The sequence below is a fragment of the Mustela putorius genome, unplaced genomic scaffold, assembly GCF_011764305.1.
Source record: "Mustela putorius furo isolate JIRA1106 unplaced genomic scaffold, ASM1176430v1.1 tig00000139_pilon_pilon_pilon, whole genome shotgun sequence".
Lineage (NCBI taxonomy): Eukaryota > Metazoa > Chordata > Mammalia > Carnivora > Mustelidae > Mustela > Mustela putorius.
The window spans coordinates 3,885,180-3,902,070 of record NW_025421293.1 but is presented as its reverse complement, the minus strand read 5'-3'; positions in this window follow the sequence as shown (position 1 = coordinate 3,902,070).

The following is a 16,891-nucleotide window of genomic DNA, read 5'->3' as shown; positions in this document are numbered from 1 at the left end:
TCAGTTTCCAATCCTGACAAATTAAGGACCCTGAAGAATCAATTATTTTTACTTATCTCCCAGACCGAAGGGGAGGAAGCCCTACAATTCTGGAACTTTGGCTTTGAAACCTCTTGAAAGCATTACAGAAAATCCAAGGGAATTAGACAATAAGGATTCTTTCAAAACAGTAGGATTTAAAGGATCTTATTACCTACTTTATAATCTTACCTTAAGGCTGTAGAAAGTATTAATTGGAGCAAAGACATCCAAAAGAACAGCCACCGTAAGTCATCCCTATTGTTGAAGCCTGTCTTTTATCTCTCTAATTTGTTACATTGCTTCAACCTCACTGCTTTTTCAGATAAACCTATCCAACTCCTGACTCCCTGGTGTGTGTGTGTGTGTGTGTGTGTGTTTTTTTTTTTTTTTTTGGGGGCACAGAAAAGAAGAAGGGGGGAAAAAAAAAAGCTAAGCTAAGCCCAGTAAATCAATGGCACTTCAAATCCCATTTCCTGCCCTGATCAGTGGTTGATCCCTTCAAGAAAAGCAGAGGGTAGAAAACAGAGCCGCTGGCTCCAGGCGAATAGAAAAACTCTGAGCATCTCTGAAAGAGGCTTACATGGGGCCTGCATCGCCAGCATCCAATTCTTACTGGAAGTAATATACTGTTTCTCCACGGAAAGTGTGAAATGCTTTAAAATAAATTGGAATGGCTGCCGACCCCTCTGATAAATGAAAACTGGATGTGCTAATCGGATCCTGCTGTCCTTCCTGGCTGGGCCCCGGGGGCCTCATCGTCCTGCTGGCGTGTCTCTGTAGTGGGATTGGAAATACTTCTTTTTTTTTTTTATTTGAAGTAATAATCTTCGACAAAAATGTCACAATCCCGTAGAAAATGGCAAAAGAGAAGGGAACTTCAATCTTCAGAAGGGGAACAAAAAGCAAGGTCAACCATGATTTTAGGAAAATTGGTTTTTGTATAATTTCCTTTTCTGATTGGTAAAAGGTTTCTGAGTGCATGAGGCCCTCGTGGGGCTCCTTTTCTCCTCGTGAATTGCTCCCTTTCGGAGGGCAATCTAGGGTACTGACATATTTCTCCAATCGTGCTCCTGGGATCAGTCCAAAAAATGCACATTCCCAGATGCCACTACTGCCCCCTCAATCAACAAGGGAGATCAACCACCGTGAGGAAAGGGGACACATCTGGTATCTCCTGGCTTTGCTGGGTAAACAGAAGATATCTGCAAAGGCCTATCTACAAACACTTTCTACACTTTCCAACCATCCAGCTTTATTAATTTTAATTTTAATTTTTATTTTTATTTTTCAAATAGGCTCTACTCCCAACACAGGGATTGAACTCCTCACCCCAGGATCAAGAGTCACATGGTCTACTGACTGAGCCAGCCAGGTGCCCCAGCCACCCAACTTCATGCAATGAAGGGTCCACTGTCCTTTCAGGGCAATGCTGGGTGCAGAGCTGTACGTACTTGCGTGACTTTTGTTTCTGTCCTTCTCGACTCCACTGATTTCATCCTAACGTGTACCACGGACACTCCATTCCGATTCTCGCTCATTCTGCACGTGTCTACGTGCTGGATCCTAAATTAGAGCGGCTACCCTGAAACACGACCTGGATTCAGACATTCAACCTCCTTGATGAATTTGGATGCGTTTTAAGATTCTAAACTTAGAATACACAAAGGGCTGACCCCAGAAAGCGTGAGATGTGGGCAGTCGGTGCTGTGCTTGGTAAGGAGTCTGAAGCTATGTTGAGTCTGGGGGACGCTCAGCTGAGCCAGGGTGCCCATAACATGGTGATGAAATGGGGTAAGGAATGGGTTTGCGTATTTCTCAAGTATGCTCTGATTGTAATCGTAGGAAACAACCTGAGTGAGTTTAAGTCGAAGAAGAAGAAGAAGAAGAAGAAAGAAGAAAGAAGAAGAAGAAAGAGGAGGAGGAGGAGGAAGAGGAAGGAAGGAAGGGGAGGAGGGGGAGGGGGAGGAGGCATTTCAGGGAATCCATGAAAAGGTCAACAACCAAACCAGTAGAAAGATAAGGGTCTAGGCAGGCTCTGGGATTTTCAGAAAGAAGAGTTGACTGTTCTTACTTCTAGGACTCTGACAGTCCTTGACCCTGCTCCCAACACCCCATCTTTCCAGACAGAGACTCTAATGACCCACCATGTCTCCGTGCGCCATGCCTTGGAAGCAAGTGTCACACAGTGGCATCATGGGTGTTCTGGAGGCCCCAGTCCTGTGAGTGGGGTAGCCCATTTCTTCAAACACCAATCCTAGGCCACCCCAATGGCACTTACCCTGACCTAAAAAAAAAAAAAAATGGAGCCAAGGGAACTAGACCGTAAGCTCCCAGCAGACTGGTAGCCTGTTGAGGGCAGGATCTGTGCCTGAGTCTCCTCTCTGAAACCTCCAACACTAGTTTTGGACTCAGCCTGCCTCAGCTTGAATCGCCACGCTCCTTTACCAAAGTCATCCATCTGACTTTAGACACGTCTCTTAACTCACAAGCTACTGTTCCTTCGCCTGTAAAATAAGGGTAGTGCTAGTACCTAACTTGTGGGTTGTTGCAGGGATGAAACCTGGCACCTGACACCACCAGGCTGGGACATTCCATGATCCTCCAAGCACTGCTGGGAAAGCTGTAGCCCAAGCCCCAAGAGGGAAGGTACAAACCTCATTAGCTGACAGCCATGGGACTGTTTTTCAACCTGAACTGGTTGGATAATAAATAAATCATCTCTTTAAATCTGAAAGGGATATTCTAAGGGCAGTTGCACAGAGTTTTCAGAAAGTTCCCTTAACAATGAGCCATCCTTCACGGTGAGCCTATCCCAACACCCCTCCATATGGCCTCCCTTGTGAATCTCCTTGCTCTTTTCTGATTCCAGAAAAGCCATTCTCATGACCTGCTTCTGCTAGAGGAATTTTCAAATGCTTACTTGATATCATGAAGTGAGAAATCAGCTGGAGTCTTGCCTTCCACCACACTCACCTCCAGCCCCTCCACCAAGGGGGTGGGAAGAGAAACACGGGGTCCTGCCAGAGGGTAAGATCTATGCCCATATCCCCCAAGTCCCTGGAGAGGCCAGTAAGGCTTCAGGCCAAGCCGTGGGACACAAGTAACATGGGTTTTCTGGAGACCCAGCCCTGTGGCCAAGTCTGCTGCCAACACAAGGTCTTGGGGCATTGCTGGGCAGTGCTGGACAGCACCCCCAAAAGTGTCATGGTTACCCCTTGGGAGCATCCCACTCTGATTTTGTTAAGACTATATGAACCCTCAAGCTCCTTTGCAGTCCAATAAGGGAGACATCCCAGATATAGGACTGATCTCAGCCAGCTGGGGTCATGGAGTTTTATTTCTGGTTTTTCATATAAGAAGTGCAGCATTTCTTGCACTTTCACTTAGCTGGAACGTGCACACTAGTACCATTGATCCTCCTGCCTGTTCCCCGAGGTGGTCTTCGGCACTTCCTTCTCAGTGAGAGCAATTCCGGAACTGGGGCTTGGACGAGCAAAGCAGATGGTCAAGGAGGGGCAGGGACTTGAGTCTTTAGGTGGCTTCAACCACATGCCCACAAATGCAGGACGAGGGGAGAGTCTGCCTGGTGTGGGCCTGCAAACCTGCTTCAACCCACAAAATGCCAGTGGGAACTGGTCCCTGGAGAGAGGACCCAGACCATGCAAGGTCCAGGAACAGGGAAGCTAGGAGAAGCCATCAGAAAGGGGCCAGATGCAGGAGAGCTAGGCAGAGAGGGACAGGGGGACCCAGATAAGGGCCAGAATAACCAGCTTCTAGGATTAAGCAGTGCTTAGAACTCTAGCATTACAAAAACAACCCCAAACTAAGATCTTCACAGTTATCTCAATAATCATTAAGTTTTGTGATGATCTATGCCTTGTGCCAAGCACTTTTATGTTTATTAATTTTACCTAATTCCCCAAGCAGTTCTGCCAAGCAGTATTAAGAACCTCATCCTATAGAGGAAGAAACAGAGCAGGTAATTTACCCAAGATCACTGAGCTGGTAAGCAAACAGAGCACTTGCCTCTTGAAGCAGAAAATCCTGACCTCCATCCCCTGCACAGGAAAAGCTGACCTGCTGCTTGGGCACGTCTGATCCTAACAGAGAAGAATGGACTCTAGCGGGGGTAAGGGCACCACAGGGCAGGGGCCAGACCCCTCTGTGTCCCCACTTCCTTCTTCAAGGACGACAGAAGAGGCAAACAGAATTGATGCAAAGCATAATCAATTCTCATGATTCATGGTAATCGTGTACTATAAAGTCCCCATGAACACTACATTAGCAAATACTGAACCCGTGTTCCTAGGGGAAACACACAGTTAGGTTCCTCTGAGCCTCTGGTCACAACATTTTTATCAACCGTGTCAATACATGACCTTGTTTTAGGTGTATGTCCGTCTCAAGACACCTTACTAAATACGTATTATTGTTGATTCATTAACATGGAACTCATGGCCCATAGCACCATCACCCTGTCTGAACAAAGCTGACCTAACACACGCATTTTCTCCATGAGCACATCACAGCCTTCTCACATGTGGGAACACAAAACTGTGAAAAACGTGGCACCAGACCGACCACGGGAAGGGTACTCGTTGACAACGTGAGCACTAGAACAAAAAAGAACATGACCTCATCCAGCCTCCTCTGGGAATGTGTGTTGGGCGACTCAAGTTCTCTGCTGTTGTGGGCACATCTACAAATTGCACACGAAAGAGCCACGAATGTTGACTTGGCGCCTACAGGTAAGTCTTAGCGAGGGAGCGAACTCACAAGTGTGGAACCTGTGAGGATTGCAGAACAAATCGACTGTAGCCTCTCCATTAGCTGTGCGGCCTTGAGTGACACAAGTACCAGAGCCCATTTACCCATCTGTAAAACGGGTCTAACCTCAGCCTTGCCCCAGGATGGCAGAGGGCTGTGATGGTGATGGTAACATAGAGAAGCAGGCCATGAAACCCTTGCGATATGGGCCCAGAGAGCATTCACCCCCTTCTCTCTCAATCCAGGGGCTTACTGGGTTGTCTGCCATCCCTTCAGTGGTTAAAACCCTCCATGAGGCCACATGAGTAGTCAAGGTTACACAGCTTAAAAGCATCTGACCCCAGACGGTTAGGAAGAAAGACCCTCTCAGCCACAGCTGAGATAACCCGTATGTGGACGGACTTGGCTTGTCGGTATCCTCCTGCTCAACTCCTCCCCTCGTGGCCCAGGGAGAGGGACCCCTGGCAGGAGAACAGGAGCTGGCTGGCATGGGCCCAGCGAACACCGTCACACGGCAGGCCTGCCTGTGGGGAGTTCACGGAGTCAAGTGCAGACGTGGAGACCCACACGTCACAGACCAAAGTCATCTTCATCTTCTAGCGCTTTCCAGGCCCTTCATTCACCAAATAGACAAATACCTGCATTTTTGTAGATAAAATGAATGCAGAAGGAGCTATTTCCAAAGATAGATGACTGTCCTTTTTCCTTCAGCAAAGTTTAAAAAGGTAAAAATTATCATATTATGGGCACAGTGGTCATGGAGAGAAAATGAGGCAGCTGCTCGACAGGGGGACTGCTCGCCCTGCATGGGAATGTTTTAGCATTAAATTAACTCTCCTATCTCCTGCCTGCTAATAGGAAAGCTTTCACCTCTCTGTTTGGCAGGGGATCTGCATTTGCATTTAGATGGACCTGTTGTAAAGATGGTCCTGCGCCGGGGCCCCCATCCCTTATTTACAATAGCAGCCAAGTGATAAAATGATGATCACATAAGTGGTTGTTTCAACTGGTTTCGATAGGGTTGGAACCAGATTGGGGAAGGCTGTCGTCGGAATTAGTCAATGAAAGAAAAGGACCGTTGGCCCCCTCCACCACTGTGGTGAGCATTCAGTGGCCCACATGACAACACGGAGACATGCTCTTTCCCTCCTGCCTGCCCGAGCTAGGTGGCCGGGACAGCTGGACACAGGGAGGCAAGGAGTCAGTGGCTGCTTCTGTTGCTGCTGCTGCTTCCTGGGCAGAGTCCATGCTACCATTTGCCAATCTTCCTGCATCCCACTGGAGTTGGGCAGCACTTGGATTGCTGTTCCCATTTTTTTTAGACTTTGCGGTGGGATACAATGACTATCCCATGGCCATACATCCAAAATGGTGGTGGTAAGTGAGATCCTGACCCCGACACACTCTGTCTCCTGTCAACAAGCTTCCTTACCATCCATCCATCCATCCATGCACCCAATGAGCACCTACAATCCAAGGTACACAGAAGTATAGAATACAGAGAAGTGCAGAGAACTAGAAGCCATTCTGAGTCCTGCAACTAACTGTGAGATCTGGGGCAGCTCCCCCACCCACACACACACACACACACACACACACACACACACACTAGTACTTTTTTTTTTTTTTTAGCCTCCACATTTTTATCCGTAAAAGCAAAGAATCTGGACAATGGTAGTGGTAAGAAAAGCTTGCTTCTCTTGTTCGAATGTTCTGGATCTCTCTAACATCACATACACGTCTGTCCCTTGGACTGTGGGAGCAAAATGAGCAGCTGTTGCAGCCGTCAAGAAAATCAGTCTGTTCCCAGCCACATAACAGTGTTTCCTAGACAGTAAATGCCATTCGAATCACCTGGAGGGCTTGTCAAGCTAGTTTCCTGGGCCTCAGAAATTCTGATTCAGTGAGTCCAGGATGGGGGCCCAAGAATTTGCATTTCCAACAAGTTCTTGGGTCACGCTCATGCTGCTTGTGCCCAAACGACAGAGGACACTTTGAGAACCATTGTTCAGGAGGTAAGAAGCTCATAGCACTGGGGGAAGGACTCTTTGTGCACACCTGTGGTGACCTAATACAGTACAAGCCCAAGCAATGAAGCAGCTCACCATCCAAGTGTCCTTATGGCTAGGGAAACAAGGACCATGGTCAGTGACCAGACCCACACAGGAGGAAGTGATCTTGAAATGGACCAGTGGAAAAAAATTCTTCCTTTGAAGAAACCACACAACCAAGTCATAAGGGTCTTTGGGAAGCTGCTCAACTTACAGGCATATGCCCTGTAATCAATAGAACTTTAATGTCCCTTTATCAGGTGGTAGGTAGAAAGATACACATATTTGGACCCTTATCAACTAATGGGTCCAGGGAAGGAGCACCATGGAGACCCAGGCTAACCAGGTAAGGAAATCCGTGCCTTGACAGCCCATAGTCCCTCTAGGCCCAGGAAACAGTCATGCTAATTAATTTCTGTCTCACTGTTGAAAGACTGGACTCTCCCCACACATACCAGCCTGGAAGGAGTTCTTACAAAGCAAACTCCACGTCTCTGTGTCCGGGCACCAAGAACTCCCATCCCAACAGGACAGAGTAATGAGATGGTCTCCAAGATTTCCCACACAAGTTAAGTTCCCTGTTCCTGAGTGTCCCAGTGTTTGAGGCAATTTATTGCTCCCAAGGCAATGTCCCATCTTATTATGGGTGGAAAACCATCCTCCCTAAAAAGGAGTTTCTTTTTTTTTTTTTAAAGGTTTTATTTATTTGACAGATAGAGATCAAGTAGGCAGAGAGGCAGGCAGAGAGAGAGGAGGAAGCAGGCTCCCTGGTGAGCAGAGAGCCCGATGTGGGACTCGATCCCAGGACCCTGAGATCATGACCTGAGCGGAAGGCAGAGGCTTAACCCACTGAGCCACCCAGGTGCCCCTAAAAAGGAATTTCTTGATCAAAACTGGAAGACCCAGTTTGCCAAGGCTGACCAAGTTCTTACCATGAACCCCAGGGAAAAAAAAGACAAGAGGAATGAGGTGGGCAAGGGTAGTGGCAGCTCCCTCAGAAGCCAGCTCACCCCACCTTAGGACAGACGCTTATATCTGAGCCGTAAATTAGGGAACATTTCCTATGATCCACACTAAAAAATAAGAAAAGCAGCCCAGGATATCCAAAACAGGTTTCCTCCACTATATATTCTTCAGTCTCAGAATGGCGTGTCCCATCTTCTTTCCTCCTCCGTCACACACACACACACGCACACACACACACACAGGGTCCCTATCTTGCTCTCCATCTACCCTTCCTGCTCCCCCTCAGTTAAGGTCAAGGAGTCAGGAGAGCAAGGGCTGATGAAGGAGGGAAAACGGAAGACGAGTGACAATTTACGATAACTGAGTGTCCTGCCCAGCTAGGTACCTAACCAATATACTTTGTTTTGAGAGAGAGAGAGAGAGAGAGCGAGCATGTGCACAAGTAGGGGGAGGGGCAGAGGGAGAGAATCTTAAGCAGGCTCCAGGCCCAGCGTGGAGCCCAATGCAGAGCTCAATCTCACAACCCTGAGATCATGACCTGAGCGGAAATCAAGATTCGGACGTTGAACCGACTGAACCACCGAGGTGCCCCGACCAGTACACTTTTTGATACTCCTTGTCTCACAATTCTTCTGTCCCACTTTAGCCGAGATGTTATGCTTCCCAGAATCTCCTTCTCTGCACCGTTGTGGGTTTAGTGTGGACCAGAGCAGACATTCTGCGTGAGATTTGACAGATGCACGCGAACCAGCAGCCATATTCCTTCTTTGCTGGGAAGGTTGGTGCCGGGAGTGTCTATTTCAGCTTACACGCAGCATCGCTCGTCTCTGCAGCACGGGGCTGGCATAGAGAGGCAACGTGCTGGTCACACAGCTGACATACAACAGATCTGCCTCGCCTTCAGGGTCTGGTTGATCAGACAGTTCAAACTCATGCACCAGGTGCAGAGAGGGTCTTCTTGGCGAGGCACCGTCTTGAACTTGAAAAAGGCAGAGGGTCTCCCCTGTTTTGTGTTCTTTCAACAGAATAGGTGTAGAGTTGATATTTCATAAGAACTTGAGCTCATCATCTACAATGTATAAGTAAGTGCCGATCTTTCTGTTGAGATTTACTGTTCATGAGAGCATCCTGCTTGCCGGCTCTCAGAAAACGGGGTCAGCAGAGATGCCTGGGTGAGTGGAGAGGCTGACTGCCCACACCAGACGCCGACAGAGAGCCAGTTAAAAGACTGTCCGCTGCTGTTCCTGCTTCACCTCTAGCCTCCACTGTGGGGTAATGACCCCTGAGAGAGAAGAGGGAAGGTTGGACAGAATGCAATCGGAACACGTAGATGAAAAGAAATCAGAAGGCTTTTTCTTTCATGTTTCAAGTACCAAATTATGCTTGACATTTGAATTTTCCCCAAGGCTCACTTCCATGAAATCACACCAAATTACCCTGAAAGGGTTGGAGCTTCCCAGAGAGACTTTTGACTGTAATCAAATAGGTTCCCTCCATTGTTCCAGACACTCTGCAAGGACCTAGAGGAGAAAGGGACAGAACGGCAGATGGGGGGGTGGATGGTGTGGTGGCTGCCTTTCTGGTGGTCAGGTACTCACGGCCACGACACTGGGCATTGACGCAGCTCCCCCAAATCCAGACATCCCAGGGAGCTAAGCTATGGATACAAGGAGGCAAAAACATTCCAGAACAAAGAGCCATATGACAAGACTTGCATTGGCTAACTTTACGGAGTTTATCACAAGGCAGACACTGTGCTGGGATCGTGACTCATTTGAATTTCATGATAGCCCAGCCTAACTATTACTAGTTTGCAGGGATGAGAGCTGAAACTAAGAAAGAGAAAGGAACTTGTCCTCGTCTTTTGGATGCCAGAGCAGGATCTACAGGTGAACTGTCCTGCCTGGGGGACCAAGAATCATGTCAATGCCACAAGCAGAAGAAAGGGGCACCATGGTGCCAGATATCACTGGCTATCAACCCGTCAATGGGTGCCATCACTTGATGGTTCACCAACCAAACCACCCAGCTTCTGAGCCCTCATCTAGACCAGCTTCTATTTACTGACCAATCAAAAAACATTCCTTCTATCCTGATCTTTGTCTGGGCTTGCTGACATCGAAGCTAGATGGAGGGAAAAAACTCTTTAGAACCAGCAGGAGCTCACTGTCGCAAGAGGTCAAAATAGGTCCCGATGCCACAGGTCCTTCTAGATCAACTCTGCAGCAAGACTGTTTCCTGGGCACTCCTTGCTGGTCTGCTGTCTGAGTTGCCCATGGACTGCAGTGGGCACCTTGCAAACCGTGCTTTGTTCTTTGTTGTCTCCAAATGCTGCATTCACCTTCCCTGTCCATGGACGCCGGCATCACCGAGGTCCGCATCATTCCCTCCTGGATTATTCTTAACACCTCTCAACGGTTTGCCTCTTGACCCCTCGCATTTCTGCCTGAATGATCTAGAAGCCAATCTGCTCCGCACCCTCCCACAGTTTCCTGCTACTCTGGGGATCCTGCCCTGAGACACCAAGGCTCTGCTCCCTCTGAGCCCACATGTCTACAAGTCCTGCTCCTCCCCCCCACCCCCGCTCCATCCACCGTGACCCATCGGCATGTCTACAAGGGCACCGTTATTTCTTTAACCTCCAGAGCTTTGTGTGGCTCCCTCAGATCCTTGGGCCGACAGAGCAAACTTGTGCTCATTCTTCCGGTCCCTCCAATGCCACTTGTAGGGTCGAGACCCATCTACAGATCAGCACAATGCACCTGCCTCCACTTCGTCCCTACGACAGCTTGATGGTTGTGTGAGATGGACCAGCATGACCATGGCGGTTTTGGGCCATGAGGGACTGCTGGCCAGGTCACCCATGGAACCAACTAGGCATCCAGGGGTGAAGTTCACTACCAGCCAGGGAGTCTCCAGGAGCAAGGAAACCACAGGGAAGCGCCGGAGAAAAAGCCAGCTCCGGCTCCCAAACAGCAACACTCCAGGGAAGCGAAGTTGGAAGATATTTTTGGCCTTGCCCGAGTTAGGCTGCGTGCATTTCTTCTGCTGTTTGCCTTCGGGTTTAGCTCAGCCTCGCCGCAGAGACAGCACCGGTGTTTCAGAGCGTGAACCAGATACCCGTCTCCCGGCACCCACCTCGCCCTGCCCACGCCATGCTCAGAGCTGCTACTTCAGTCCACTTGGCACGTGCCTTTCTATTCCTGCCCGGGAGCCTCTCAGTAGCCCAGGCCCACTGGCTGGACCTCGATCGTCCGCGTCGATGCAGCCAGCCGCTTTCCCAGAGGTCTGGGCCCCCACACGTTTCCTGGCTTCCATTCCCAATGAACTGTGAGCGCTCAGAGGTTCCTTGCTCCCCCACCTCCTCCAGCAAACCAGCTCAGCCAAGTCAACCCGGGACTGCCGCGTGGCGGTGAAGGACAGAGGTCCCAACTCCCAACACCTCCCAAATGGCTATCCAGCACTATTCCCTTTCCAATTACTTAGGTCTTCCCACCTTGAACTCAGCCCCGACCCAAATCCTTTCTGCATCTCCAACTGCCTCCTTGGAATACCAACGCTTGAACCTCCGCTTACCGCTCTTTGAGGCAAGGCCCCATCTGGACCCCTTCCCTTCCCCAGGGACCCCACCTGTGCCTGACATCCTCGCCCGGGCTCAAAATAGTCCATTTTAATTTTATCATCTCCCACTCCGTAAGAATACGCTGCAGCAATCTGCAAATGCCTAGAGACATCACTCAGCGCGGGGCTTTACATAGCATAGGTTTTCGATGAGTATTTGATTCGAACCATTAACAGCCATAATTCACAGTGACGGATGGTGGCTACAAGCTGGAGATCATCACTACGAAAACCCCGCGTCTAAAATACGGTAGAATCGTAAATAGAGGCGTCAGAGGTGGGGTTTCCCGGGGAAGCGGCTGCCGAAATGCAGAGAATGTGGACTAGGAAGTGAACGGCTGGTGAACAGCCTGGGAGAGAGGTGGGAGGGGCAGAGACAGGAGGGAGTCCTTGTGGAATCTGAAGGAAGTTCTCAGCAAGCCGGAGGAAACTTGGGAAGCAACCAGACCAAGCGGGGTTGGAACCACAGAGCTCTCCAGGAGAGAGGGATGGAGATTTTAACTCTTGCATTGGAAAATCACTGGGTGCAGGTTACCCCAGAAGGGGTATGTGATGTCGGGTGCGGTAGCTTTCTTCAGCCAATGTATTTTCTACAGAGAACAGAAGGTTAAGGGCTCTACCAGCAGAGGAATAAACCCTTTATCCCTCAAGGGGGACCCAAGTGACATATCTCACCAACCAGCAAAGAGGCAGATGTCCCCTTCCTTCCAACAAACCAACTCCACCGAGTCAACCTGGTCCTGCTTCATGGAAGTGAGTGACAGATGTCCCTGTTCCAAAGTGCATCCCAAATTGCTAATCACCAGTATTCCCTTTTTATCCGTCTCCCTTTCCAATGCCCTGACCTATGATCTTGAATGTCCCAGTCTTACCTCCTTTCTAAGTGAATGCTTTCCCTCAAACCAGACAACACAATACTACTTGTCCCCTCGAAGTTGAGCGGATGGCAGGGTAGCAGCCAAAGAAGTGAAGGCAGGGTATCCTAGGATACTAGGAAGTGCCATGCAGGAAACCAGGACAGCACAGAGGTCAAACCAGAGAAGTAGGGGCTGGCTTGGTGTGCCAGGTGGTACCAGGGAGAACCAGTCACGGTCTGAAGACGGGAGATCAATGCAGGACGCCAAGAGCTGGACGGAGAGGAAGGAACAGAGCGGGACATTCAGAGTTTGGCTTCAGGACAGAAGGCAAGACAGCTGCTATGGGACCATGGACCATGCCTGGTGCCATCAGTGGATGACCTGACTCTGTTCTCCTCGGGGGTGGTGCCTTCTGGCCTGGGACCCATGCAGCCTCTTTCTAAACCCCATCTCACCATCTAAAACACCAGAAGTGCACTGGGTTTTTCTAAAATCAGACTCCCTCAAACCTAAATGGCAAGTCAGGAATCCATGAAGATCTTAGGCATCATCGGCTGCAGTGTTTGGATGGGAGCCCAGAAGGGGAGTTGGCAGGGAGGGAGTCAAGCCTTTCCCGGGAAGTGAGAAGCAGCCCCCTTGCCAGCTTTTCCCTGGACTTCCAGCTTCCCCGCAGGGGGCAGGCTGCTCCAGAACTTGCCCCCATCTGCGCGTGTCCGGAGATCTCCCAGGTCTCATCTCCGGGGCTCTAACTTGGCCAACTCAGAGCAGAGCTTTGGCCTGGGATGCCAACCTTGGCGCCATGCAGTCAGATGCTCAGGGGGAAGCATGTCTTGGGCTCCAGGAAACATGGCATGTTTTCCCTCATGCTTGCCCTTAAATGTTCACACAATTAAGAGGCTCGTGAGGAGGTACGTGTAGCCTGAATTAAAACAGCCAGAGACAGTTTTGCTCTGAACTTTTGTTTAAAAATAAAACAAGACAAAAAAATATAAGAGGGCAGCTGTGAAGACATGCTACTCAGTTCTCCTTTCCAGGAAGAAGATGCCCCTCCACTCACCGTGAGGAGTGTAATCCGATGACAGCTTCCAGCTGCAATGTTTGGCTGAGGCCACAGTCTTCCCAGAGGGTCCCCAGTCAAGAACTGAGCTTGGAGGGGGCACCAGGGCCTGGTCAGTTGAGTCCCAATGCAGGACTTCTCCCTGGGCAACCCGCACTGGAGCTCCCCATTCAACTGGCCGAGGCCTTCCAGGAGCTGCACCACTGTCTCAAGCTCTTCCCACCTGTAGTTCCTCCTCCCCCCTCTTCTGGCACGTGCGTCAAGCCTGCGTCGTCGTCTGACATCTTCCCTTGTCTTGCCGTACTGGTCTGAAAGCTTCCCTGGCTGCCCCGATCGATCTCTCATGAGTAAAGCTCTCATACTTCTAACGACCTCTTGGCATCTGTCTCCTGGAAAGCCTGAATTGGTGCACCATCAGGATACTGATCAGGACACGGAGATACAGGGAGTCTCAATGACATGCCTTAGGTTGCAACACAAGGTGGTCTAGAGGAGACAGAATTTATGCCTTGACAGAGAGGCATCAGTCTGAAGCCCAACACGGTCATGTCTGTTCGTGGATGAGTTATCTGACATTCCAGACACGTATGGTGGACGCAGGACCTGCCGTGGTCTGGGCTGGCTAGACGTGAGGACCGGAAACGTTCGGACCAGAGCCAGACATCAGCGAGCAAGCAGAAGGGCCGGTCTGTCACCCTGGGAACAGAGAGTCAACAAGGTGGCAGGAAATAGCTAGGACGTACAGACAACCGTAAAAGGAATGTCTTGAAAATCCAAATCCTGAAGGACAACCTAGGAAGGAGGGACTGGAAAGAGAAAACATGGAACAGGGACTGGCCACAGGCGTGTTCCTGAGGAGGTCTACTGACCTAGGGCTTCTCATTCCGGCCCTGCCTCTGACTTCGCAGAGCAAACCAGACAGATCGGATCTGAGAAAAGCCGATTTCCTTCTGCGCCTCCGTTCCCTCCAGTTGGAGCAGCAGGGTTCAGAAACACAGCGCAGCTATAGCTGAGCAGACATGTCTTGGTCATTTTCCAAGCCGATGGGACTTTCAGAGCAGTGGAATCATTTACAGGCTCGTGTCCCACGCGGAGCAGGAAACAGGCGAGCATTGAAAGGAACACCTCCCATCGCATCTGAAAAGTTGCCCAACATTCTGGAGTGTGGGGTAGGGGGCCCCTTTCACCATCAAGAAGAAAAAAATCCAAAATAGTAGCATTGACACTTTTTTGCCATTATTTGAGGAAGTAGACAAGAACTGCTTGGATGTTATAAGTGAGACAATTTTTTAAAGATTTTATTTATTTACTTGACAGAGAGAGATCACAAGTAGGCAGAGGCAGGCAGAGGGAGAGAGGAGGAAGCAGGCTCCCCGCTGAGCACGGAGCCCGACGCGGGGCTTGATCCCAGGACCCCAAGATCATGACCTGAGCCAAAGGTGGATGTTTAACCGACTGAGCCGCCCAGGTGCCCCTCAACAAGGCTATTTAAAGCACAGAGGAACCTGTATTTTGCTCAGGCAGAAATCAGGAAACCGAGGGGACAGAATCCAGACCATAGATCTGTCAGTCAGTGAGTCCATCAGCGACTATCAGATGATGAGAACCCGATCCCTCCATGGTCAAAAAACCCAGTGGGCGTCACTCTGAATTTAACAGCAACACCCATGAAAAAGCCATGACCGGCAGACCCACTGCAATGCTGGACTATGTCCACCAAATGCCAAACAGTAAGTTACCAAAAAACTCGGACAAATGGGTATCTGAGCACCACGGAGAAAAAAATAATCGTATCCAGCCAGAGCCATCTGTGGATGGGGTAAATCCCAACCACCCTGTGCTTTAATTCTGAGCACAGGGTGCTGATTAACTGACAAATTTCTCAAACTCTTTAAAGTCTGTTTTTAAACTCAAAAGGTCTGACATTTCAAAACATAAATACCGCGGGTTTGCGGACTATGGTCTGGTAAGCCCGCCGGGCAACAATTCCTGACACATCAGCAAATCCCCACAAAAGGAACCAAAGGGATGTCTTTCTGGCTAAATGACTCCACTTCCACACGCTCGTCCGTAAACCCCCCTCTCCAGGGGGACACCATCTCCTGTGTCAGAACTCACAGCAGTGGGGGCCTCCTGCCTGGGTCATTCTGTTTTCATCTGCCTCTTGTGTCCTGGGATCTGAGTATGGGGCAGAGATCCTGGACCCAGCAGGAAAGGAGTCAAGCTTCTCTTGTGGCAAGTTGTCATGAAGGGAAGTGCTCTCTCTTACTGAGCCACACACAGAGGTCTTCTGGGATTACAATGAAAAGGGTTTTTATGTTTGTTTGTTTGTTTGTTTGTTTTAAGATTGATATATTTATTGTAGAGGGGTGGGGGGAAGGGCCAGAAGGAGAGGGAGAGAGAGAGACTCAGGCAAAGTCCACGCAGAGTGCGGAGTCCGACGTGGGGTCTCAAACTCACAACGCGGAGATCATGACCTGAGTTGAATTCGGGAGTCAGACACTCAACCAACTGCCCTACCTCCTTTTTTTAAGATCTATTTACAATAAAAAGGTTTAATCCAGGGTGGAAATACTTCCCTTTGGCTGTTAGGCTTCCAGACGTACCCTCAAAGAGACACACAAATTCAAGCGACATAACTTTATAGAAATATGGTGGCCGGTGATAGGGATCAGGAAAGCATCAGACATTTACTGAGCACTTACTAACTCTCAAATTCCTTGCATGCTCTCTCAGCTGTAGGCAGCCCAGAAAACAGAGCCCATACAGAGAGCACAAGAGCAGGACTTGGGTGCGGAGCTCCATACCGAGGGGGTGGGGCCTCCCAGACAGGAGGCAGGAGGGGCCACACCTCTGCTGTTTGCATCGAACCTCCAACCACACTTGGAGTAACTCAAACTCACTGTGATCTTTCCAGCCACCACCTTTGAGCTGTGCGTTGTTCACTAACCCGATAGTTCTGCCCCCCACCCCGCCCCGTCACACTGCCTCTTCTCAGTCTAGGGACGTTCCCACCCTTTGGGGACTCTGTCCTCTGCTTCCCTGGCCTGTCTCCATTCATTCTTTCTCTGTGCTTCCAAAACCTCGGGGAGACAAAACATGAATTATCATCCATGGCATGGTCACTCCACTAGAAAGGGGCTCCTTGAAGGTCAGTACCATGAATAAGTCATCTTACTAATCCTTGACATGATAGCCATGAAATCGTGACTTAGTTAAGAGGAGTTGAATGACTAGAGGATCGTAACGATTCCAGACGTAGGAAGAAGTCTCCTCTGACATTCTGCATTTTTTTAAAGACGTCTGTATTTATTGTAGGAAGTGGGGGAGTGGCAGGAGCCTAGGTAGAATTTCAAGGAGACTCTGTGCTAATCATGAAGCCCAACGAGGGGCTCGATCCCACAACCCTGAGATCGTGACCTGAGTGGAAACCAAAGGTCCAATATTCAACTGGCTGAGCCAGCTAGGTGCCTCTCCTCCAACAGTCTTCAGACTCCGAAGCACTACATGACTATATGCTAATCAAAGCCTAAATTAACGAGCAAGGCCAT